Below are 25,742 nucleotides of genomic sequence, written 5' to 3' on the forward strand. Positions count from 1 at the left end.
CTGGTTCCATCGGCATGGAGAATGCTCTTATATTCTTTAAAACGAATATAAATCAGTCCAGCCATATTGACTTTACCACTAGGATTCTCAGGTTTAAACTATCTGAACCTCCTTCTGGAACAATGATCCACACTTTCCCCTCTTTATCAAAGTTACCAGACATAGGATTGTATAGCCACTGAGCCTGGCTCCACTTTAAAGCATGTCTCCTAAAGCACTGCTTTGGCTGTATAAAGCGTTGATTATTGCAGCTCTAGGACCCTTTGCAATTTAGGGATGAATACTTTGCATTTTATTTCTGCAAAATGTATGGGACTTTTCATAGATTGTACAATATCACTGCAGCTTTTTTTTTGCCTTTTTTTTTTTTTTAATATGTATATATAATAAGAAGAGAGGCATCATCCTGCAGGGATCCCAGCAACTGATTCTATAACCACTTTTTTTTCCTTTAGCGCTTCTGAGAAAAACAGATCAATTAATAGAAAGGAGGAATGGGGAAAAATCCAGGGTTTCACTTTGGGAAATAGGGTTCATCTCACCTAGCTTCAGCTTTCTTGAAGAAAGGCAATCCAAGACAGTCAGATAGGACTATTCATTCTTTAATAGGAGAGGTGGGTTGAATTAGTCTCAGGAGCTGCCTGCCTCTGTTCCTCTGTCTCCAGACAGAACTAAAATAATTCATGTAGATTAAGGGGCAAGCCTTAAGATGGCTGAAGTTAAATGTAATTAATAGGACTCATGCATTGAAGCCCACTTCTTGCAAGAGAGAAAAAAACTTTAATTCCAGTGAGTGACAGGCTCTATTTTCTTTTTAATGCAGGATACGGTTTCAAGCAGCCTTTTATACCCTCTGTTTCTAATGTGGGATTTAAATGATGAATTCTTGCTTCCTTGCCTGTCCAATAGATTTTGGTTTTATTTACAAACTGAGAAGTCTCATGCTTGGTCCTAATATTTTGTAAACATAAAGGCATTATTGTGGATATGAATAGACACTAGAGAACGAGCCTTCAGGCTGGAAGGAAAATAAAGCTCTGCAGAGCTGAGGGAATATGGCCTGGCAACTGAAACAAGGTGAAAGACAGGAAGGCAATCTTAAAGGTGCCTGCTGATAAATACTTTTGTGACCCTGTTAAGCGATCGTATTCACTCTAGAGTCAGATTTGTGCAAGTATAAATCTTGGAAAAATACCAAACAAAATTATTTTTGTTTAAGGAACTGTTTCTCATGCAGAATACTAATAATTTAAAGTACACCACCCCAGCTTTCTGTTTGCTATTTCTCTGGCATTTTTACAGAAAGCATTACAATAAAATAGTAATAGTGGTTTTGTAGTCGTGATGGCTGAGTGGTATTAGCATGAGCTTGCCTGCTGCTTTTCCCTCAGACCAGAAGAAAGGCTTGCGTGCGTGAAGACTTGTCTCTGTTCTCCGAGTGTTTTAGCTGGTCTAATGCAAACGATGGCCTCCCCCTTGAAGCTTGCAGTTGCTTCAAAGAGAACATGCAGACACCTTTAGTGTCAGAGGTTACTGAACAAGACCAGGATCAATGCTTCCCTGCAACAAAGGCCTAGCAAGAACTGAATGCATGTTTCAATCTAGCAAGCAAAAAGGCATGAGCAGTGCTGGGGGAACACAACAGCAAGCACAGAATGTGAAGTGGACCTTGGGAATAACAACTGACACCTGCAGCCTCACCAGCGGACAGATATTCAGCTCTGCAAAAATGACTCATACTAATTTGAAAGTGTGTGTAGAGGAAAAGCTTTGGCAGCACAGTAAAAGAGGCAACTCTCCTTACATGGAACCAAAAGGCTGTTCTTTAGAAAACAGCACATTCAGTGTCATTTTAATCTCACCAGGATAATTTCCCAAGATTGAGAAAGGAAAGAAACTGTGGGTGATCAGCTAATCAGCATCCCCCTGCTAACAAATGCTATTGAAGAGCTATAGTGTCACTCAGTGATAAACAGATAATTTCAGATTTGTGAAAAAACTCTAATTATTCCAAGTCATTTATAGAAGGAAAAGGTGACAATGGCATGTTGGGGAGGGAGTGGCAGACATGAGATTTCAAAAATGCTCTGCTTTTTCCAAAAATTCATTTCTGTAATTTTGGCGAGCAATACTATTTCTTAATAGAAATAACAGTTGAAAAATTCCAATGTGAGAACAGCACAACACGTGGGCAAGGTTTGGCAGTACAGATGACTGCATCTAAAACTCACACCTCTTATGATTTACAGGCAAGTCTGCACCTCTACATTCATTACAGCTAGAGCTTATTGTGATTTTGGCTGTCAAGGCATTAGCACTCTGCTGTTCCCGGATAAAAATAAAATGGCATCACAGAAAACAGACACTTCAGATTGCCTCCAGCTATTCTATCCAGCTCCCATTGTTCCTAAGGTTGCAATACTGTGGTCACTAGCATGTATATTCCTGAGAACACCACATTAAAAGTCCACATTAAATGTTGCCATTTCTTCTCTGTAGGAAATTCTAGACTTTTTTCTTCCTCTTTTGGAATAAAAAAAATTGAAATTTCAAGAGTTTCCCATGAAAATGGGAAGTTCCCAAATATTTTGTTTCCAAATAGCTAAAATGACTGATTTTTAACAAGTGTTGAAGAAACTGAAACTGGAGACCACAACAGACTCTCGCCTAATGCCCAGCTTCTAGGGTAACAACGAGCCAGAAATGGCAAAACTCTGAGAGTCCATGGGTGAGGCAGTAGACTGGGAATGTGGAAATTAGCATTCCAGATCACTGGCAAAGGTGTCCAGAGTAGAGTTTTTACACAGAGCAGGATTTTCAGTTGGCTTATTTAAATCCTGCTTTCCACATGACCCACCATGAAAAAAACAGAAAACATTGCTTCAACCTTTCTTTCTCCCAAATATGGAAGGAAGACTGTTCTGGGCAGAATTAAATGTTGGCATTTGAGAATTTCTGGTGGGTTTTAATTTTCTTTAATTTTAAAGTTAGATCAATTTAAGACAGACATGTGTAGACTCTCTTTTACACTCAGAGTATCTGTAAATGACTTGTATGAACATAAATAGCTATTTTTTTTCAGAAAAACCCCTCCAGTTTATATCTGGAAAGTTTCAACAGTATCTACATTAAAGCCCTGAGAGGGGCCCCCAGCATGAGCTCTCAGCTGTACAACAGTGGGCCAAACTCCAAGTCGACCAAAGGCTCCTTGGGCTTCTGGCCTCCAAATGTCTGCGAGAGTTCCTGGCAGGTATAAAACCCATAGAAATCCCATAGTGCTGAAGAAGTGACTGTTGCTGGGGTCTACAACCTCCTGCCAGGCAAACAAATGTGAAATGATGAAAACCTTGTCGTTCACAATCAGTTTCCTAAAACTGACAGTGTTCCACAAATTATTCCAGATGTGATGAGTCACCATTTTCTGGAAAAAAAAAAAAAAAAAAAAAAAAAAGGCTTGACTGGAGAACATCCAACCAATTCTATTCTTGGGATGACTAGAAATTCCATCGTACTAGACTTCCTCTTGTTCTTTGACCTACGACAAAACACGGCCACAGCTAATGGAGCCCAGAGCAGCATGCTTCAGTTGGTTGGGCCTCCAAGCACATTTCCCACGAGTATCTCGTTTCAAGGAGTACCACTGGTTTCAAGCTAAAAGCACCTTCTGTGCTGCCACAAAAATGTGCTATCCCTTTCACTGTGACTGCCAAAAATCTTTGCCCTCAGAAACAGAGCCAAAGAGCAGAGATAACAGAAAGACCAATTTAAATTAATTCATCCAAGTGCAGTTTACTTTTCAGAGTGACTGGTTTTGGTTTTTTTTTAGACATCCCTAAATTTGTTCTACAATTGAATGATGGCAGATAGAGAGGCATGTATCAGTAAACTGGAAGAAAGTTAACGATCCCCTGAAAATGAGGTATGTCCCAAAATGTAATTTTGACTAGCCTAACTACAAGCAACACTGTTTTCTACCCTTGTTAGTAAGGTACCTACCCTCATGTGACTTGTTAAGTGCTGCACTTACCAGTCCATCCAGTTCCCTGTAATATGCTCAAGCAAGCATGGCAGAGTGACGGCAGTCTCAGAGACAGTAAGCTCCTATCTTAGTTCCAGGAAGGCTGGCTCAATTCAAGCTACCAGTGCCTCCCATGAGGAAAAAGGTGCAGTGTTTATTAGATACCAGAAAGCCTGCAATATCAAAAGCCCCTCTAAATGACCCCACTGTTGGTAAGGCTTGAGCAAAGCCTTGCATTTAGGCTGTGAAGTTATCACCAAAGAAATTCACAGGAAAGTGTTTTTCTTACTGATGCTTGCAGAAAAGCTGGGTTTTTCTAATAGAAGAAAGCAAGACAATATTATTAGAAGATTTAATTTTTTCCCAACTTTTAGCAGACTAGTCTTTGTCATTTGCTGCTGCTTCTTTAGTAAAAGGATTAATGCAATTAGGAGTTTGCTAGTTTTAGATAGTTACAGACTTGCATTCAATATGGCTGTGATAGTGTGAGACAAGGTGAAAAAAGCTTGCACAGGCAAAAACTTGGCTATCTTTTAACAATTCCATCAGTCAGTCTAACGATATCTAACACCTCCATACAGGGAATGCTTCATCAGTCATTACATTGGCATAGCTTGCAGTGGTTTTGAAGGAAGCTTTGTAAAAATGACAGTTGGCAGAATAACTAGGATTTTGCATGAACAGCAATATTCTAATATGGGTTGTCTCTGGTTTTGGTAAAACAAATTATATAAGAAACGAACATTTTGTTTTTTGTTTTTTGAAGGACTATTGGAAAAAGTCCCCTCCATATTTTAGATGAAGTGGTGGACATACTCATACATTGCACAAAGGAGAAACAGGGAAACCTAGAACCTCCTGCAGCAAGCAAGAAGAGGCCCAGGGCAGACACTGAAAAGACCATTATAATTTAAATAATTTTATCTAATTTGGAGAGCAGAATGTTTGAATTGTTAAATGTTAAGAAAGAAAGCAAACCATTCCAAGATCCTTAAGCGAATTATTGACACACAAAGTAAAATCTGCAAGGACTCAACAGCAGTGTAAATTTGCATTTCCATAGTCATCCCTGCTGAGATGAACTCACATGAAACAGTGGGATCCACATATGTAATTTAGTGCAGGAACTATTCAAGCCTGCTTTAGCAAAATGTATATTATATTCAATTATTTTTATGCATCCTTATTTGCCAAATGCTGATGTTCCCTAAAAAAAAAATTCTAACCAATTTAGCTTCATTCCTGTCAGGAAATTATTCTGAAATGACAACCGGCTTTTTTTAAGAAGTGTTGCCCTGACTGTTCAAATGTGTTTAGCAGGATGAAGCAGTGCAACAGATGTAGTTAGAGCCAAAATAAAGAGAAAAAAAGTACCAAAATGGGGACTCTGACCTTATGCTTTTGCTTAAATCCATCCTTGTTTAGCAGAATATTTAAAACACCTGTCTTGCCAACCCAAGGGCCAATGGGTATCAACTGTGTAGCTAGTACTTGCTTACACAACTCTCTTTTATAATGTCTAAGTGCCTATGAATTACTCACTTCACAACCCACTTGACAGTGAAATAATCATTCTATCACTGGGGAACAAAAACATGTAAGTTTCCTCTTTTTGTGATTTCCACCTTGTGGATGAGCCCACTGCTTTTGCCGAGGGGCCCAGAGCAGCTCATGTTGTCACTGCTTTTGCCTTGCCACAGCCAGCACCTGTCAGTCAGTTCCACACTGCACGGCACTTAAGGCAAACCCTGGCTCCACAGCTGTTTCATACACCTCCATTTTTCCTCTGTCAAAGGCATTTCTAGCACATGGCTCATGCTATGCACAATACTTGTCTGTCCTGTTCTCAACATGGCAGTTTCCCTCCTCAGACCTTAGAACAGAACACATTTAGTGTGAAACACTGCTGTTTTCTGACTCCTCTAGACTAAGCCACTCTACATCCCTGTAGGTGACCAATATCTCATAGTGATGAACTCTCCTATCTCATGTGGGAGATCTTGAGGAATATTGTTACAAAGATCCCGCCTCTCCTTCAGGTCCCTTGTAGTCCCTTTTTTGGGTTGAGACATCTTAAAAACCTTTTAAAGGTTCTCTAAACATTAATCTCTCTATGTTACTGCAGGAGGTCATGTGCCAATATGATGCTTTCTGGAATGGCAGTGGATGACCAGCCTGGTTGGAGGATCAATACCAGAGGACCCTCCCGACCAGTGAAATGATCTTTGTTCAGACCCTATGTAGCTGTTAATTTTGTCCAGAAAGAGACCTAGTTATTCCATTTCAGGTGAAATCTCAGGATTGATCTAGCAAGCAGATGGCACATACAGTCAGGGAAATGAAATGCTGAAACATAGCCAGGAGTCAATCACACTAAGCACAGTGGAATAAAGGCAGACCAAGCAGTTGATACTGAGGACCCTGCGCAAGTAATTTTGTGTGTTTTACTTCAGACTTGAGTTAGCCTGATTCCCCAGACAGAATGTTCTCCCATTTCGAAGTGGCTGTCTCTAGGTAAGGTGTTCTACAAAGCCAACTAGGACCGGTAAGTCTGCACAAGCCAGACACCACCAGAAATGATGTAAACTTTGGAGCATTTACTGCCTTTTGCTTGTATATGGCAATACGGGATTTGCAGCAAGTCATCAGATGCAGGTCCATGGCAAAGCTGCTCATCAAATTCAAATTTCAGTCTAACCACTGGATTATCCCTTCACCTGGAGAAGGGACCTTAAAGTTCTATCAGTATGTAGGTGGCAAATGGGACAGGTGGTTATCTACACACAAAGCAAAGGTAGAAAACACAGTTAGCAATGACATTTTAAGCCTTTTCTGTTAAGTGATCCATTACTAAATATATCTTTTCTTTTACATACCATATCTGAAAGAGCAATTATGATTAAAATGTCATTTTTAATTGTATTTTCTATCCTTGACTTTGTAGCATTTAGAAGAAACTCCAATTCTTTTCTTCTAAAAAAAGAGACTGTACCAGGCATATAACAAAACAAATTATTTACAGATCTTGGAGAGAGATTTCTGTTTAATTAGTGGTATAATCAGTGAATCCTTAGTGTCTAGTATCACAAATGGTTAGTACTTTGTAAATCCTTAGAAAACTAGTTTCTGCTTGATGATTTGAATGGTAGCCAGGTAAACCTGAGCAAAAATAGCTGGTTTACAAGACAGACAGAAAGGCAGGAGGAAAACACATGCAAACTTTGCCATTACTTCATTTAGGATTTGGTACATATGGTCCTATGTGGAGTTTAGCACACAAATAAAAAGCTGTTTAAGATACTACTTTTATCCATGCACATGTGAACCACAGATAACATGAACAGGAAGAGATGTATATGCTGTGTGGCAGACAGTGTGAACAGAAGGTGAATTCCAGAAAAACCTTTTAAAGGAAATGTGTCACTTTCTGCCATGCAAGTGTGTTTATTTTGACTTTAGAAAACTGATGTAATTTTATCAGATTTTTTATTTTTAGTAACCTAAAAAACAGAATCCCTAATTTCAGCACTGATTTTACTGTAACCAGGCAGCATTAGACACAATGAGCAGAATATTTTTATCTTCTGACGTAAGGACAGAAGTTGCAGCTGTTTGAAAGGTATTAAGCTTTCACATCTCTAATCAAGGTCAATGGTGTAAGACATTCAGAACTCAAAAAGTGAAGCAACCATCAGCTGCATTTGAACTGCTTGTGTGAGAAAGGGATTCTATTTTGTTCATCTTCATTTTGAACTTCTTGATTAAAAAAAATTTAGAGTAGACTCCTATTTTCCTTGAAGTCATGGCACAACTGCCTGGCCCCATCCTGTACCAGGACTGCCAGCACAGCACAGTCTGGTAGCACTAGATTATCTATTAGGGAGTAAAAGCAGGGAAGGGAACTGTGGCCATCACTTTTGCTCCTAAATACATCAGAAGTTACGAACTTTTGCAAATATACTTCATAACAATTTATATGTGCTAAGCAATCAAATAATTTCCTTTAGCACTGAGATTGATTTGAGATGGAATTGGCAATCTTGTGAAGTTTTTTATATTGAGACCTATGTGATTTTGTTTGGATTTGCTGAAAAAGCCTGACTGAAAAAAGCACCAGGTTTACTGACACTGTCTTCCCTCCTATGCCAGTGGCAGGAAGTCTGGGGCAATGAAGCATTTTAAATTTCAAATTTTAACATTTTCATCAAGAGGGAATATACCAAGACACCAGGGAGAAAGCAGTTCTAACAACAGCAAAAGTAATCTTTGAGGCAGAGCAATGACTATCATATATCTGAAGCAAAACATTTCAAGACACACAACTCTCTCCTCCAAGCACAGAGTAGTTGTCTTCCTTTTATGCCATCCTAAATGTCTAAAGAACAGGCATAGAAAAGCAAGCATGGTTGGCAACAAAGAACCAGAAGGAAAAAAGTTTGCAGGAAAGAGAGAAAGCAGCAAATTGACAAGGATCTGGTAGTTTAGACTGTTAAGGCTTGAGGATGTGTTGAATTATCTTTTTTTTATTTCTAATTTGCCAGACATGGACAGATGTCTGAAGCCATCCTCCAGGTCAGCAGAAGTTTTGCTATTCCCTTCCAGATGATAAGGAACTCAGTACCTCGTCACATTAATTCTTGTTTATTAGATGCAGACTTCTGTTTTGATGTCTTCACATTGCATTTCTAGGCAAATTCTGTTTCAATTCCAGACAGTATTGTCAAGGTAGAGCAAAAGCAATATTGCTACACTAAGGTTATATATATTTAAAATTTCTAGATGGAGCTAACAGCCCAATTTACTGATTCCAAACATGACAAAACAAAACAGCTTTTATTTGTATCATTATTATTAATAGTGGCTGGGGAATCTAGAGAGATGGGCATTATATATAATTTTATGTGGTGTCAAAAATTATTAAGGAAATACTAATGCTTCCTGCTTTGCACCTGCAAGAGTCTCTATTTTGAAAAAAACAGCTTTTTCATCTGTCCTTTTAGCAGCCAAAATGTTCATTGGTAAAATTACCATTTACACAACCATAAAATCAGACTCAGGATACAATTCATAAGTTCCTTTGAAGTAGGTAAATACTTCTTCCATTACACAGAAAAGGTAATGAGTTGCATAACTTGAGCAATATTCCCTTAAAGGCACATTAGAACTGGAGAATTCTTGTATTTAATTCTGTTTATTTCTCTGCCATGTTGTATGTCAAACTGGAGTTTTTTGAGGATTTACACTAGGTCACCTGTGGACAATATGACAGTTTGAGGGTGAAGTTTTTTATTTTTTCTTGATTTTTTTTCCCAGTCTCAATTAATAAACTCAGTGGTTTTTATAGCTTTTGAATAAGGAAGACAAAGCAATTGCTTGACTATAAAAAAAAATACAAATAAGGATTTCAACATCAGTTGAAATTGAATTTTCTCAAGTTATCAACATCATTTGAAATCAAATTTTCTCAAGTTGTCTTCAACGTGCTGATTTTCTTTAGGAATATATGTGCAGTTGCCTTCTGCCTTCCCCTCCCTATCTCAGTCTATTCCTGTCCTTTCAGATTTTTGACATTTGTGTGACAGGGAGAGAAAATGAACACACAGATGCTTAAGGTCATCTTCATAATTTTGTACTTTGACATCATCTCCATCTGCTTTCTCCTTGTCTCCTCTACCAAACTGAATGAGAAAAAATCACTTAGTTATGACCAACATGAACAGAGACACGTCATGTTCATGATGGTACCAACTGTTTGTGGTGAAAGCCAGCTTTATTCCTAAGCACATTACTGAGTCCACCGTATCTCACTACTGACTGCAGAGTGGAGGTAACTACACAGTTTTATTAAAGCAAAGTGAATGACCAGTTTTTCAAAACTACATAGGTATTTTTCTATTGAAATATAGGCTTGCTAGGTTCTTCCAACTAACCTTACCATCTCAACATCAGATGAAACTTTCTGAAGCTGGTCTATATTAATCTCAACACTCTCACTTATTTCCACCATTCTAACAATAAGAGCATCTAAAAAGCTTTTCCTTTATAAACTAGCCACTAAATGGAGACTGCTCTTTGCCCTAAGGTGCTTTTGTATTCTCCCCTCCCCTTGGCCACAAGAATGCAGCTTTAGGTGCCTGGCCATTCACATGGCTCTTCCATCTGAAAAAGAGTATCTCTTCCAACATCCCTTTTAAATATCTTTCTGCCCTTTTGTGGCCATCTTATTCTAGTTGGAAATGGAGCAGTGTGGAAAATAACATTTACATCAGTAAGTTGCTCTTTCAGTACTCCACAGCTGACTTAGAGTTTCATTTCTTTGATGCTTACAAGGTTTTACCTCTGGAAGGTAGGTCCTATTTGAACATGTTAAGCTCTTGGTTATTTCCACTGACAAGATCAATTTAGTACCAAATTAGAAACTGTCTAACATTTGGTAGTTTGAACAAAGTGAGTGTTAAAGAGACAGAGCCTGCATTTGTTGAACTCAAAGTGAAAACATTTCTGAACTCCAAGTAATGTTCTTGAGCTCACTCATACACAGATTACCATCAAACATTATGGGTCATATTTTGAACTTGTTCAACAATATAAGAGACTCTCAGCAGCCTCCTAGAGAATATTGCATAATGCAAGACGGATGCTAAACTTGCACATGAAGCTTCAAGTTGCTCCCTTAGAAGACTGGCACAGGAGTGAGGCCAAAGAAGCTGCAAAACATCAACCATTCTGGGTCTCAGGGTTGTTTCTAAACACTAAGTGAAAAGTAGCAGAAGTTACTGCCCTCAGTGGGCTGCTCTAACTTGCACTGCTGGTAATATTATCACTAGGATAGGCAAGGAACTTAGTGTGTTCCAAGTCAGAATACCATAAAAAAGCAAAAGCAAAGATAAAAAGTGAATTTTTAATTAACCAGGAATGTTTGCAAATGGGGGGCGGGGGGGTGGGTGGGGGGTGGGGAGGGGAGGAGGGGTAGAATGCATTTTTTTAGAACATAGCTTTTATTAAGAAAAAGTTTTAAGAAAACTTTTCTTCTTTTAAATAACAAATTCTCCCCTCCTTCCGAGAATATTCTGGACAAGAAGCTCCAATATTTTTATGCTCAAGTCAACATTTATAAAAAAGGAATTTTGACCAGCTGTACATACAAGTATAGCTCTGTTCCCAAGAGGTCAAGTGTGTTAAGCATCTTACAGTGATTTTTAGCCAGTGCACATCCTGTATCTTTCAGCACAATCAAGCAAGAACAACTCATTTTTTATCAATATGATTTGTCTGAATGTTTCTGGAGCAATGCTGTAAGAATGTGACCACATCTTCAAAAGCCTGGGTTTTAACTTAATTTGATTTCTGAGAAAGTATGGCTGAGCCTGATGTAAACTGCACCACTGTTCTTGCTGAGGGATTTCTGCAAAGTAGCTTTCCTCATGCATTCTGACTTCACCCTGAATTATTCTTCAGGAAGGGGCCTCATTCAGAGGTGCTGAGAATCCTCAGTCCCTCTGAAAGTTGGTGAGCTAGTGATTTTTTTTGCACATCACTACAGGATGCTAACATTTTGAAAGCTGCTTCAAACCATACCTATCTCAGCTGACTGTGTTTTGTGCTCTAATTTGGGATTTGGCCAGAGCATGACATTCATATCAGTACTATCTTGACATCAACAGCTACTTACATTTCTTCATTCTTCCACTTTTACCAGATGGTCTCTTATAACATGTCACAAGGGACTGTATCAATTACATGAGGTTATGCTACACCTCTGAGCATAATCTAAAACTGGGGTTGGGAGAATGGGGTTTTCTCACAACTGTAGGCAAAATGGCCACTTTACAAGAATGGGTGCTAAACAGTAAATTAGAAACCTAGAGATCTCCTGATCTATGAATTACTGTTACATGAATGAGTTATGTTACCACAAACATATACCAAGCAAATATGCAGTTAAACTGCTTGAGCAAGTCAAGAACTCTCTTTGCTTATCTATCTAAAGGCACTCTGGAAGCTTAGACTTAATGTTTGGAAAAAATAATCCTTAAAAGCACTTCAAATACTCTATTGTATAAACTGCAGTGAAAAGAAGTCCACTACTAAATGAGAGCACCCTGACAGTTTTGGGGGAAAAGTGTTCAACTTCTATATTGACTTCATATCACTGAAGACGCTGTCAAATTCTCTAGGTGGATGAATCCTGGGCCAGGATAAAACGACTGTGCCAAAATATTTTCCTTAAACCATATGGTGGTATATGACAAAAGAAAGACTTCAACAAAACTGAGTTAATCAATACCAGCTGGGAGTTTGCTCCCAAACCCACTGTTTTCATTCTATTTTACATAGCACAAAGCTGTATTTACATTTTGTGAAGGTGTATTTCATGCAGTAATACTTTCATGCCTATGGATATTACAAAACAATTACATTTGGTTAGTGAAACCACCACCTGCATCTTCTATATCCATAAGTGCAGAAGAAAATGGTACAACAAATAGGACCATACTGTGGCATTTAGTCTGCTACCATTCAACTACTACTGTGAAGACAGCTTTTGAGAAACTAAAACAATAATGTTATTATTGTCACCAAACAATACTGCTCAAAGAATCAGTGCTATATATAAACTCCTAAGAATGTTTTCATCAGGTTGGGAAGCCAAGTCTTTGTGAGGCTGAAAAGAAGTTTTAGTAACAGAACAAGTGTCCATTCTGTACTGCATTCCTCAAGGGTTAGAAAAATGGCAGAAGTCTACATAGTTTATGGCATATCAGCATTTTTTTCATATGCAGAACTAGAAAAATGAAAATATATCTTTGTTTTATATGGGTTTTCTTTAGCCCCTCAGACTACTGAGCTATTATTTAAATGCCTTTTGCTAACAAAGATTTAACATTTACCAGAGGATTGGGAAAATTCCTCAGGCATTAGAAGCATGGTTGATTAAAAAAGCCTGCATTTAGTAATTAAAACAGTGCAACTAATCCACAACTTGAAATATTTTGGAAGCATATCATAGGGTGAATAACACAGCTGTCAAGTAAAGAAGAGCTTTTCTCATAAAGGATCACTTCACTATATGAGTATCTCCAGATCCCCTCCAGCTATAGTGCACTTTTGCATAGTTGGAGATTTTTAATATTTCTTAATAACCAATATAAATCACAACATTTCATAACAGTGCAAGATTTCCTAGGGTTGGTTTAACACTTGCAGAGAGCAGCAGTTTGCTGTATTATCCATCTAACACTTACATGCAAGTGGTTTTGATTCAAACAACATATTTAAGATGGGTTTTATATATTGCTGGTCATCCTTCTGTAAGAGGTCTGCCATTCCATATGCTAAGTTGCTTAAAACTTTAGATTATATAGTTAGTCATCACAGACACATCAGGAGGACTGTGGAACCCCTAGACTGATATGAAACAAACCTCAAGAAACCAAACACTGCCCCCCTTTCCTCTTCTGTCACATTGCTGATGGACATGGTCTGCTCTCCTCACATCTGTACTGCTTTATCAGAACATGAAAATCTCACAGAACATTTGTAGCAGCCTCAGTAAGAGCACCTAGTATTTTGCAAGCCTGAATGAAGTCAAGGTATTTTCTTGTGTAGATTTTCAGCCAAGAAAGTAATAAGGAAATCTTATTCACAACATTTTTCCCCAACTTCAGTCAAATAATATGTTAATCTCTCTCAATTATGTTCCTCTCTATCACTTATGGAGGAAAAAAGCTTTTGTTTCCTGTACAGGAAAATAATGAGGATACTTACTCTGTGTCAGGCATTTCAGAAACCATGACTGGGGCCGCAATCACCAGAAAAGCCATTATTCATATGGCTGCCATCAACCATAACTGTGTCTCTTTATACTCATTCATTCACTCTTCACCACAGGAAGCCAAACTTGCCTCATTGGAGGTACCAAAACCTGAGGAGCAGCCATTACTCCCAACTACAACAAAAGGGGAATCACAAGTGAAGGTAGTTCCTGGGTGTAGCACTGATGCCTGAGACACAGATTGCTCAGCAGCAACCTGCCAAGCTACCAGCAGGTCCTACTTTGTCAGTTCTTCTCTGCAAGATGCATCAGTCTTCATAGACCCTCAGTCATAAGAGGAAAAGGACAAGAGGGTCTTAAGGCTCACATGGAATTCAGTCCAAGGGATAAATAACACATAACTAGGTAGCTCATCTAGGCCTGGCTGGGGGGGAGAAGAGATTAGTCAGTTGTGAACAGGAAAAAGGTTACAGTGCATTTTGGGGGGATTTTATTTTCAATATCTTTAGTCTTTAAGACTAAAGAAAGAAAAATATAGGAGATTTCTGTTATCTCTGTACTATGCATGTTTATGTGATAAAACTACAACTGGCAGGTAGTATTTGCTAGCAGCTTCCTATTTAATCGCACTGAAGCTGATCCATGTAAATTACACAGCCTATTAACAAAGGGCACATTACTGCTTACCTCCAACAAAATGTCTCTGCAGATACCCAGTCTCAAATCATACAACAATAAATATGCACATAATCAAATTTGATCATGCTAAGATGATTATTTCTGCATTGATTGAAAGGCACTACTAAATCTCTCCAATATTCCTACAACCCTCCAAAAGAGGTAAACACAATTTCTCTGAGAATTTTTCCCGGCACTCCCAGTTGTCTTTTTGGACCTTAAGATTAAAAAAAATGGAAATGTAAACTATAGAGCTGATGGGATATGGAACTATATGTAGGAATAATACAGATGAATTACCAGGCTCTTAAATGCTATGAAATTTAACCTGGAGTTTTATGAACAACAACAACCTTCTCCTGAAGATTACTTTTAGCCAGGTCAACACCTTAACTCTGTTACAATGTCACAAGAGAAAGAGAAATTGCATTGCAATATGTCAGTAGAAAGGTAAGCATGGGAGGTCCTAGCTGGTATCAGACAGTGGAAAACCTTAACTGGTATTTATAACTGCAGTAGATGATGATTGTTGATCTTGGATATTACAGAGTACAAAATGAATGTTTCCTTCCTCAGCATATAGTAAACTCTGTGTATGCATGTTTCTGCATATGTTAAGTTGATGACATTACGTAAGAAATCCCTGTTTTAGAAAAAAAGAGTATGAATACATAGATACATCTGGAAGACAATCTCAAGCAGCTGGTGGTTGTGGGTCATCTTTGTATATGCTCTCACAGCCAAAGAAACTGCATCATGATGTGCCTGCTTTCACTTCATTATGGAGGCTACAGAGCTTAACACTGACATCTACATTTCCTTTTCCTCAAAAGGAGTGGCACGGGAGAAGGCTGTCTTGGCTTTAACCCAGGTAAGAACTGCTTCCCTCCAGGCAAACAGTTGGCTGGCTGACTGGCCAGGGTCAGGGGCTGACTCTTTGTTCTTAGTGACTTGATTCATGACTTGGTTATTACACAGCCCTTATATTATCTTCCTTGTCTTTTCATGGTATTTGTTTCGTAAGCTGGGACTGAATCCTTCACATAGAAAGTCACAGCAAGCTTTGCTTTGGGCTTTGTTAGGAGCAGTATCTTGTGCTGGTGCACTGTGAGCTCTATCTCCTTTTAACTCACAACATGTCAACACATTTTTGCAGCTCTGTAGAAAGTACTGTAATCTTAAAACAGATGCTTGTTGTAGATAAGCAGGGAATGACTCTGTGCTGATTCTAAACCAAAACAGTGTTATCTCTGTGAGCTATTAAAACCACTTTGGTCATCTTCACCAACCAAGCAGTAGTGCAACGGATACTCTGATGCTAGCTTAGAGAACTGTGAACCATTTGTTTCCTAGAGCCATTACCTGCTGTTCTCCTATAATAATGTTTGCAATACACAAGCAGGAGTAATGGAAAATGGAGACTTCTCCAAACATTTTCACTGTGTGCTCATTTTAATCCCTGGGAACCATCACATAAAGAGAGGATTTTATTTTTCACTCTAATTCCCAACTTGCTTTGTTTTCAAATCAAAAGTGTCACTACCTCTTCACTCTGTGTTCAAATCTAGTGACAAGTTTCAATGCATCATTTTAATTAAGCTTCCAAATTTGTTCATAAGCTGTCCAGGTCACAAAGAGGATTAAAAACAAACACTAGTAATGTATTTTTGCATAACTTCTACAGGCATCTATATTTGACTTGTATCCAGAAGCAAAGGTAGCAGGATCCACATTACTGGAAAGGGCATCAGTGAAGTTTGACATTGTTTAAGCTTCTGGAAGCTCTGCTCTGAACTCTGCAGTGCCTCTGTTGTTTTGGGATTTGTATGAGAGGTACAGGCTTAGTAACTCAAACAACACACAGGAATTGGAAATGGAAAGCTCACCGCTAAATGCATAAATTATTTATGCAATGATAACAGTTGTATTTTCAATACACATAATAGATTCCTCATTCATATATACTCCTGGAAACTATGCATTAATAATGCCTCATCTACAGTTTTCATGATCATCACTAATTTTGCCCTCATTCTAAAATTTGCCACCCTACTCCTCCACACCTCCAAGTCAAGGGCTTCAAAGCAAGGGCTAAGATATAAATTCCCCTAAGCTTCTATTTACGTAGAAAAGAGAATTTTATAATTATTACAAAATTCTGTGCCTTAAAGGAATCCGAAGACAGGCATTTTTTCAGAATTTATGAGACAAAAAAGAAAGCCCACATTTCTTCCTCAGTTTTTGCCATCTCACAGCAAAACATTACAAAAAAGCAAGATACACCATGATTCAATGGACATACCAGTCAGAACTAAACGCACAGAACCAGTTTATTAGTGATTAGTTCCCAGCAACCCATCCTGACATTCTAATTTTAGCTCATTAGCAGCTCAGGGACAGCAAAAAGCCATCCAAAAATACATACACACACACACATTCTGATCCCTTCCTGGATTTTCTGTGGAAGTACAAGTAAAAACTTTTTTTCAGATTTGCTGACTTCTTGAAGTAATTTAAAAATGCTTGATCAAAAAGACTGTTTAACACAATATAGATAAAAAATAATTTTGGGAGGATGCTTTTATCTATGGGAATGAGCCAAGTAAGTCTGTGGACCTTAACTATGAATTTTCAAACTTTCATGTGTTCAATGGCTTGTGAATTTAATCTTAACTCTGAATTCCCTGGGCTTTAAAAATCCATGTACAAATACCTTTCTGCTAACTACAACATTCTTGTAGGGGTCTTGTGCTATAATTTACTACTGTTCACACTGAAGCCAAACTGCTTTCACTTAAAAAGCAGGTTTGTTAAGGCATATACCATTTCTGGTACTTTTTGTTTTAGTGCGTTGTTCTCCTTTTATCCACACTGAAGATTTTTACACAATGGTGACTATCAGTACCTTTAATCCCAGTGATGCTACAGGCAGAGAAATGAGAATCTTCCTCTTGCGCCCTTAGGCAGTTCATCAGGGTGGTGGTTCCAACTGCAGAGACCTCACATCAGCTGGTGCAAATTTTCTGTGGACCAATTAGCAGAAGACTTCACTGTACAGAGATGTCAACTGACATCTTTCCACAAGTGTTACAATAAACATCTGAAACTGACTATTCAAACTAAGCTATTATAATGCCAAATATTGCATTAAGTCCTGTAAATGTTAGTAGAGTAACAGACTCATGTTTCAGACACTGGCTAGGGGTTCTGAGGTGAGACTGAAGGGCAATCATTTGCCTTTCTTGCTCTCTCCATTTATCAGATGCTATCGTCCTAAGTACAGAAGAAACTGAACACACAGCTGTATTCCACTGGAAAGTCCAACCATAAAAAAAAAAAAAAAAAAAAAAATATATATATATATATATAAAATATGGATTTTTTTTTTTTTTGGTTTACAAAAGCTTTGCATATCATGAACCAGAAAACAGGTTGTTGTCCTAGTTTCCATGACAGTTGTACTACATTTAATCACCTTAAAATTACTTTTGTTATTCACCTTGCCATGATAACCCTGTATGTAACCAGGGGAAAAAAATTCCTTTAGGAGACACCTGAAAACTGGATTGTTTTCATGTTTTCAAGCCTGCAAAATAAGTGGTGAATGCTTGCATTTCCAAATTATATACAGATAAAATCTGTGCAGTCTTTTTGGTGGTATTGCCTGTGAAACAGTAACCACAACGTTCAATTTGGGGAAAAAAAAAAAAAAAAGAAATATTTCAAAATGTATTCAGCCTCATCATTCCATTACAGTGAAGCATTCCTGCTTTGACTTATCATTTGTCTGCATGATTTCTCATTTCCTACAGTGGTATTTCCTTTTGTGATGAAATAACACTGCTATTATTTTCTCACTGCAACCTAGAGATCCATTTTACATATAACCCTTTGAAACAGTTCAGGTCTTCATGTTGTCTTGTTAATGAACATTCAGGATCACCAAGTTCACCCAAATAATTCTCTGCCTTTCTCTAGTATTATCTACAAAGTAGTCTTTGTGAAGAATTCAGTCATCTTTTTCTGTGAATAATGAATTTATCAAAGAAAAATAATGATGTCTACTAGTCACACAGTTTGTCAAATACTTTTGATTAAAAACTTGCAGAAATGTCAAAAAGATTTAAAACTTCCATTTAAAACAGTTAAAAAATCAGGCAAAAAATATTAAAAACACTTAAAGACTTGCAGACCTACCCTATAAGCATGGGAAATACTAATATAAGAATGCATCCTGAGGAAAAGTCCATAAAAGGAAGTAGTAGTCAAAGAGTGTTACCTGAATACAATTGCTAAGTATAAAATAAATACCATTGTTAAGTATCATCGATTGTTTAAACAAATTGTGATTTTTTTTTTTAAAGTAAAAATTTATATCAAACAGCTCAAAGCTTTTAAGAAATATATAGTGCAATTTGTTTAGCTGGGTTACCAGAGGTATCTAGTAATTCATCTTCTAAAAATGGTTTCTACTTTTTATTATTTCAGTTTCAGACAACAGAAACAACTAAGCATCACTGTAGCTGAAGGAAGTACAAGATTTTTATGTTTTATTAAACAAAAATTCATGAGCAATAACACAGATTTGGAAACTCTGAGAATGGAATTAGAAATATGAGGTTAATGATTTTTAACTCTATCAGGAAGAAATAAAAATTTAATTTTCATAAAGCTACATGTTGCCTTTCAATTTTGAGATCTCGTTCATCTTTTAATCTTCCCAATCTTGGAAAAAATAGTATAATAGCAGGAATAGAAACAGAACATTTTGAGCAGCATGGGGGTTGAGAGTCATACCTTTTCACTGTATTCAGTTGCAATCAGATTAGCCTTTAGCAGCCAGTACACCAGCTGTTCCTGGGATACTCAGGGTCTCATCATGTATTTAAATGTGTATTAACTTACAAGGGCCACTAAGAGCTTCACATCTGCAGTAAGAAACGTCTTAAAAACCTACTCTTGTCCTTCCTACTTCTGTGTTGGGTGGCATAATGACAAAAATGAATGAAATGAAAAAGGTAACTTTTAGGGCAGAAAGCTATTGGGAGAATATTTCCGATATTACATCTCTCAGCAGGCAGCCAAATCATTATGTCAGCATAGAGCTCTTTGGGCTGGAAAGAAATCAGTGCAGAGAAATCTATTGTGTTTGCATTTTGACTCGGTATAAGTGAAAGTAGCCTAAAGATTTACCTGTGCCCTTGTTTCCCTCTGAGATAGCAAGTTCTCCTGTGACAGCACCTTCTGGGGTCACAGGGTGAAAGTGCTGTGGATCATTTTGGCAGGTCTCAGTATTGCAACAGAGCTGTGCAATGCAGCCTAAAGAACCAGCAAACCGGGATACCATGTGTTCCTCTGATGCTGTACGTTGTTGAGCAGACATGTTCAACAACTGAAAGGAGGAAACACTATCTAGAAATACAGAGAAAACAACCATACATACAGAATTACCTCACCACCTGTAAACAGTCAGAAAAGCTATCACTCTGCCAATATAGCAAAGTAATTAAACACAGGGGCTGCAGCTGCTTCTGGAAGGTGCTGAGAAAGGCAAAACAGAGTTTCTCTTTGCAGCAGCTGTACACAGGGTAAGTAAAGTTTAATAACAAGAACTCCAACCAACCTTCCCGCAGTGCCATTATCTGCACACCAATTTAGGGGTGAAGCTTGATGAAATGGATGGAGTAAGAACCTTGAACAAGAGGAAAGTTTGTGGACAAGCTAGACTCCAGTCTAAAGGTCTTCTACCCTTTTTCCCATTAGTGGCAAAGAACAGTAGCAGGCATGTTTATTGCTAAGGAATCTGAATTATTTTATGTTTGCTAAGTTTCACTTCCTTGGGTTCAGTAGGTTGACAAATGTCAGCAGCAATGTTTAAAAAGAGATAGAAAATACAGCAAAAGCATTGGATTACAAAGAAGCAGTTTATGTTCAGTCCTACTTTTCTTCCTCCACGCCAAGCCAAATCAATGAGATTGAAAATTAACATCAATTCATTTTCCTTATTTTAAACAAACAAATAAATCCTCACTGATGTATGAAATATGCGAGGTATAACAGACAAAGGTCTGGTTTAAGTACTATTGTGCAATTAAAAATGAATATATGTCTCCCACAGATGACCACAGAAAACCTGCTATCCCAATTTTACAATGTGCCTGGCTATTTGAAGTGATTTAATTGCTAGCAATCATTTTCACATGCTACTAATTTATTTCAATTTGTATTAAAAGCAAAGCATGCACTGTTTGATCAGCTAACCTTAGAAGCATTTTTCAGGAGAAGGCACTGACTATGAATGATATCTAAGTATGAACTAAGTTCTAAGTACAAACTGTTTTCTGTAGGTGATTCAGATTCTTAACAACAGGTGAACAATGAAGATACTTAGCTAATCTTAAGGTCCAAGCATCTGGGTCAAGAAACAAGTTTTGCTTTCAAACTTTACTCACAAAAGTCCTGAACTGCAACTTATTCATATCCTAGAGGTGTTAGTGACTCAAAATCAACTTCTTCTAAATGACTGGCTCTGTGTAATATCAAAGCAGAAGTTCTAACAGGTCTCAATAATAAATAAAGTAGCCCTTTCACTTCTGTGAAAGTCTGAGTGCTTTGTGCCTGTTGCCAGAACTCTGTGCTGTATGGACAAGCTTGGTTGATACGACCCTTCCTAATTTCAGTCCATGTCATGCAGCAGAACAGCATTATTTTAAGAGAAGGGGGGTGGGGTGGGTGGGTGGGAAGGGAAAAGCAGGTATTCTCTGAACTATCCTTTTTACTTTTGATCACTATTATGATGTTTTTCTCTATCAAAACCTAGAGTTTCTTCAACCAGCCATGAAAGTTCTACTTTGAGAAATCCTGTTTCCTGTAACTTCACTACACATCCTGCATAGTGACTTGAGGATACTTTCTGTGTAAACACAGACATGGTAAGCCACGTGAGGATTTTATGCCCTTGTTTCCAGACAAGATTCTAACCCATCCTACTGCAGCTAAGCAACCCAATTGAGAAAAAATGTAGTGCAGACCTATAGGTTCTCCCAAGGTTGCAGAAAACCTCACATGGCTTTTCCAGCTGACTTTGCAGTTGATTTATAGGCTGTCACCAAATCAGTGGTTAGAACCTGACACAAAATGTCTTCTGCAAGCTTTGATTCCTTACTCATTATCATGTCTTCTTCATTTATATTCTATTGAACCAAACAACCCAGGATTTCCTCTCTCTTTGTTGGTTAGCTTCCTGTCCCTGCAGCTGCCTTCTGTGATGTCAAAACATGAGTTAAGTGTTGCCTGAGAATTATGTTACTCAAGTCCACCAAAATAAATCAGATTTTAGTGTTTAATCTTTTTAGCATCTCTGAATATCTTAAACAGCAAAACCTCCTGTAATGAGGCATCTTCTCCCCTTCCCAAGTAAAGATTCAGTATGACTTGCCTTGAATCTTACACATTGCAATGTACTGAAAGTTTCCTGTTATATTTTCTCCTTTATTGTAACAGAAAAAGACTTCTGCATCGAAGTCTTACACAAGCAGGTTTCACTGTATGTATAATTACATATAATTCTTGCCTTCCCATCTGAGCTAAATCAATTCTGTACTCTGACTGTATTTGAATAAAGCATTGGTTGTATTGAATGTGCTGGAATTGGCAGATGGTTGGTCAGTCATTCAGTTTGATATTAATTGCTTCTTTGAGATCCTTTCCAGAGAACTGAGGACAAAATACATAGTGTCTTATTACATTAAGAAAAAAAATCACATCTGAAATGCTTTGACAGAAAATTCATCTGCCTGGCAGACAATGCACTTTCTTCTTAAGAGTTAAAAAATGAGTAAAAAATTCCATGATTTAAAGATTATCTCATTCCCTTCCAGTGAGTAAAATCAGACATCATTTTGTTTGGAAGAAAAAAAATCATGTATTACTATTTGAACAATACCTGTAACTAATGAACAGAGCGTTTGCTTGTTTGTTTGCTGTTTTTTTTTTAATTTATTTTCAGGAAGACAGTAATGTTGTTGTTGGTTTTGTTATTATTATTTTAATCCCTCACCACTCATAAACATATTCAGCTGTGTTCATGTGTGCCTTGTAATGGTTCATGTTGAAGACTGTAGTAGCAAGCAGCGACAGGAATAAGTAAAATCAAGACTATTTAGCACTTGTTTTTAATGACTGGAAAACTAGAAGATGAGTTAAGCATCTGGGATGAGGACTATAGGGCTGCTTTTCATGTATTATGGTGGGTCCACTGCTGAAGCCAAGTAATTTCAGGTATAGAAGGTACTCCCAGGAACTATCCAACAAACTTGTAAATATATTCATACTTCACATCAAAAGCAATTTTCCCCTCAGTATATTAAACGTTTCTAGCACCTGAAGATCATTATGGAATCATAGAATGTATGATTTAATCTCAAATTCATTACTTCACAGATATGTAAAATGTATGTCACATCATTTATTCATTGGCCATTAGAAATACATAAATGGCTGTAAGCTTTTAAAAGTGTGGCACCCTTTCTTCTGATAGTTATGTATTACTATTTCCATCATAGCAATTATAGCAGGTGCCAAGTGGCATCTATTTCTTTTTGATAAATGATATCTTATGCAGTATTTAAGTAAGTAGTGTGTCTGCTCACCCTAAATATTTTTTAAGAAGAGATAATCAGTTAAAACTGGAGGCTGTCTGCTTCTGCCACTGTAACATTGTACTAGATAAGCGAGCTTTGCTTCAAAGGTAAGTCTCACATCAACGGACATGGCAATTCCAGTGTTGCCCATTCTGCACTTTTCCCTGAGTCCTCTCCACAGTAATATTTTCTTTTTCCATAAGCATAGTGGACACTCCACTTTTCTCCTCCACCTATCTTACTTTTGAAGTCACAGTGGGTAAAATCTGCACCTCATGCTCAGACACTGCAAATCACCACTGCTTTAACATCTGCAACCTATTTACAAGCAACTTGGAGGTACAATGGTAACACACCTGGTGTTTCTAATTTGAATAAAATCTTCCGCTGAGTCTCAGGGCTAGCATCACATTAGCTCCATTAATTTCAAAAAGACAATGTAAATTTACACCAGCCTAGTCTCTGACTTCAGAAAGTCACAAGGCCTCTTGGCACCTCACATGCTTCATCTGGAAAGATGGGTAAACTTGGGACCAAATTTAAAAAAGAAGAGATTTTGCCTCTTAAGCTGAGCTTTCTTAGGTAAACAATAAAAATGGCTTAGTTATATATTGCTGCATTTTGCTCTACTGCACAAACTGCAAAAGTACGCATTAACAAGATATTATTGACATTGGCTAAGGCTCTTCACTTTCACTACGATAAAATATTAAGTCCACATGGAATAACCACCGGAACAGCACTGACAGCAACTTGGATACTGTGGGATTATGGTTTATCGGCTCACATGGCTGCATGGGAGACAGGCCAGTCAGGTTCAGAGCAAAGCAGTTGTCTTGGACCCTGTCTGAATGCCGGTGACCTTGAGCTACCTCTGCTCTGGTGGATATCACCATCACTGATCCTCTTTCTTCTTATGTGCTCACCCCCAAATTAATTCTGTCCAAAATTGTTCTATCAGAAGAAAGCAGCTGACACAAAAAGATTTTGTTGCAGTCTTCAGAGCACCAAAACAAAGACAGCTATATCAGCCATCCTTGCAGCTGGCTTTTAAAAATTTGCTGGGCTCAGCCGTCGTTTTTATGCTTGTAGACACAGTATACAAGCTGAAAAAGTTATGATGATGACATCTTCAAATAAATCCTGTGTCGTTGTGACATAGTATTGCATCAAGTCTCTTTGGAAAAGGTAGTTTTGCTACTCAGTGTGTAGTAGTGCTCCTTGTATAAAATGTCATACTTCTCACATTCAGATTTACAGACAACAGAGCCATTCCTTTTATATATTTGACAATGGCTTCAGCGTGTCTCTCTCCTGCTACCAAAGTGCACTGACTCCAAGAACAAACCAGGGTCCCCAAAACCAAGGGGCTTTAAGAATTAGAATCTTTATTATGAAGGTCGGGAAAATGTTCCCTAGTTACAGTTAATGGGGGCACAATGGAGTGATGCTCAAGAGTGCTGTTCAGACATCAAGCAACCATACCGCATATTTAGAGGAAGAAAAACAAGGTATGACTTAAGACGGTGAAAAGCTTTAGGTAATGCAGTGAGCTTCTCAGGGGGGCTAATTAGCCTAGGCTTAGTGCTGGGCTGATGCAGCTCTGCTGCTTCCATTTCTGAAGCTAGTTATCTGCTTGGAGCTGAGTTGTGTACCGTATACAGACCAAATCATTCAGGGTACCTGGGTATTTCTAACATGGCATTTCATCCCATGGTATACAAGCCCACAGAGCTGCACTGAAGCTGACACTCAAGCAGGAATAGTAGGACACTATCATACAATTCTGCCTGAAGCTATTAAAAAAGGAAAAAACTATTGTATCAGCTAACCTGTTAATCATGCAGGTAAGATGGCAAATGCAAAACTATGGAAGAGTTAAGAGGAAGGATTCCTTTCTTCACAAGCTTACTTGTCCCATCCTTTCAGCAAAATCAAGCCAACAAATGAGCAAGAAATTATTGTCAGAGAGAAGTTCTGCAAGGAGTATTCCTGAAACAGAAGAAAGCACGTTCGGCCAAGGCAGCAAAAGAGGAGATTGACACACTCAGCAGAATTTCTGAGCTTATGAATAAAGACAACAACTGAGTGAGAGCAGAGCCAAAACAGAGTAAAAACTACACAGCAATTTTCACACCTCTAACGAAGCCAGGGAATTTCTGGCTCTGCATCTTTTGTGCTTTAAATATGACATTTTTGGCATTTTGCCTCTGTGTGTGTGTGTGTGTTTTAGCAGTGAAAAGAAATCCTACCTTTAAAGAATGTTTCATTTTGCTTTTTCAAATGAAATACCCTGCTAACAAACTCTGAGGTCAGGGCCACAAGAGCACCAGAGAGCTGGGTTCAAAGATAAGCAAAAATAAAATTAGACCAGAGTGGATTTTAGCTCCCTGAACAGTGTCTAGCCATGCACACAGGTTATCTTTTCCATTATATAGGTCTCCAATTCAGTTTTGGGCATGATGGCACTCCTGTATATTTGTTTCCGGAGGTACTTTGGAGCTAAGCCATAACTGAAGTCTAAGTCACTTCTTACCAGCCCCATAAATTTGTTAGATAGGAAAACGCTAAAGTAACACGAAAAATTACTCCGCCAATTCCTGCTGCCTTACAAAATATCTTGGCAGCC

The 25,742-nt window shown here is 38.0% G+C and overlaps 1 long non-coding RNA gene across 1 annotated transcript in view; it reads right to left on the minus strand.

Moving 5' to 3' along the window:
• Positions 1 to 346: 346 nt before the first annotated feature.
• Positions 347 to 25,742, minus strand: part of LOC308063842 — a 98,462-nt gene continuing 73,066 nt past the window's right edge. The window contains exon 2 of the long non-coding RNA XR_013928107.1: positions 347 to 17,494. This is a non-coding gene — a long non-coding RNA (uncharacterized lncRNA). The remainder of the gene's footprint in view (positions 17,495 to 25,742) is intronic.

The sequence above is a fragment of the Falco punctatus genome, assembly GCF_963210335.1.
Source record: "Falco punctatus genome assembly, chromosome: 4".
NCBI lineage: Eukaryota > Metazoa > Chordata > Aves > Falconiformes > Falconidae > Falco > Falco punctatus.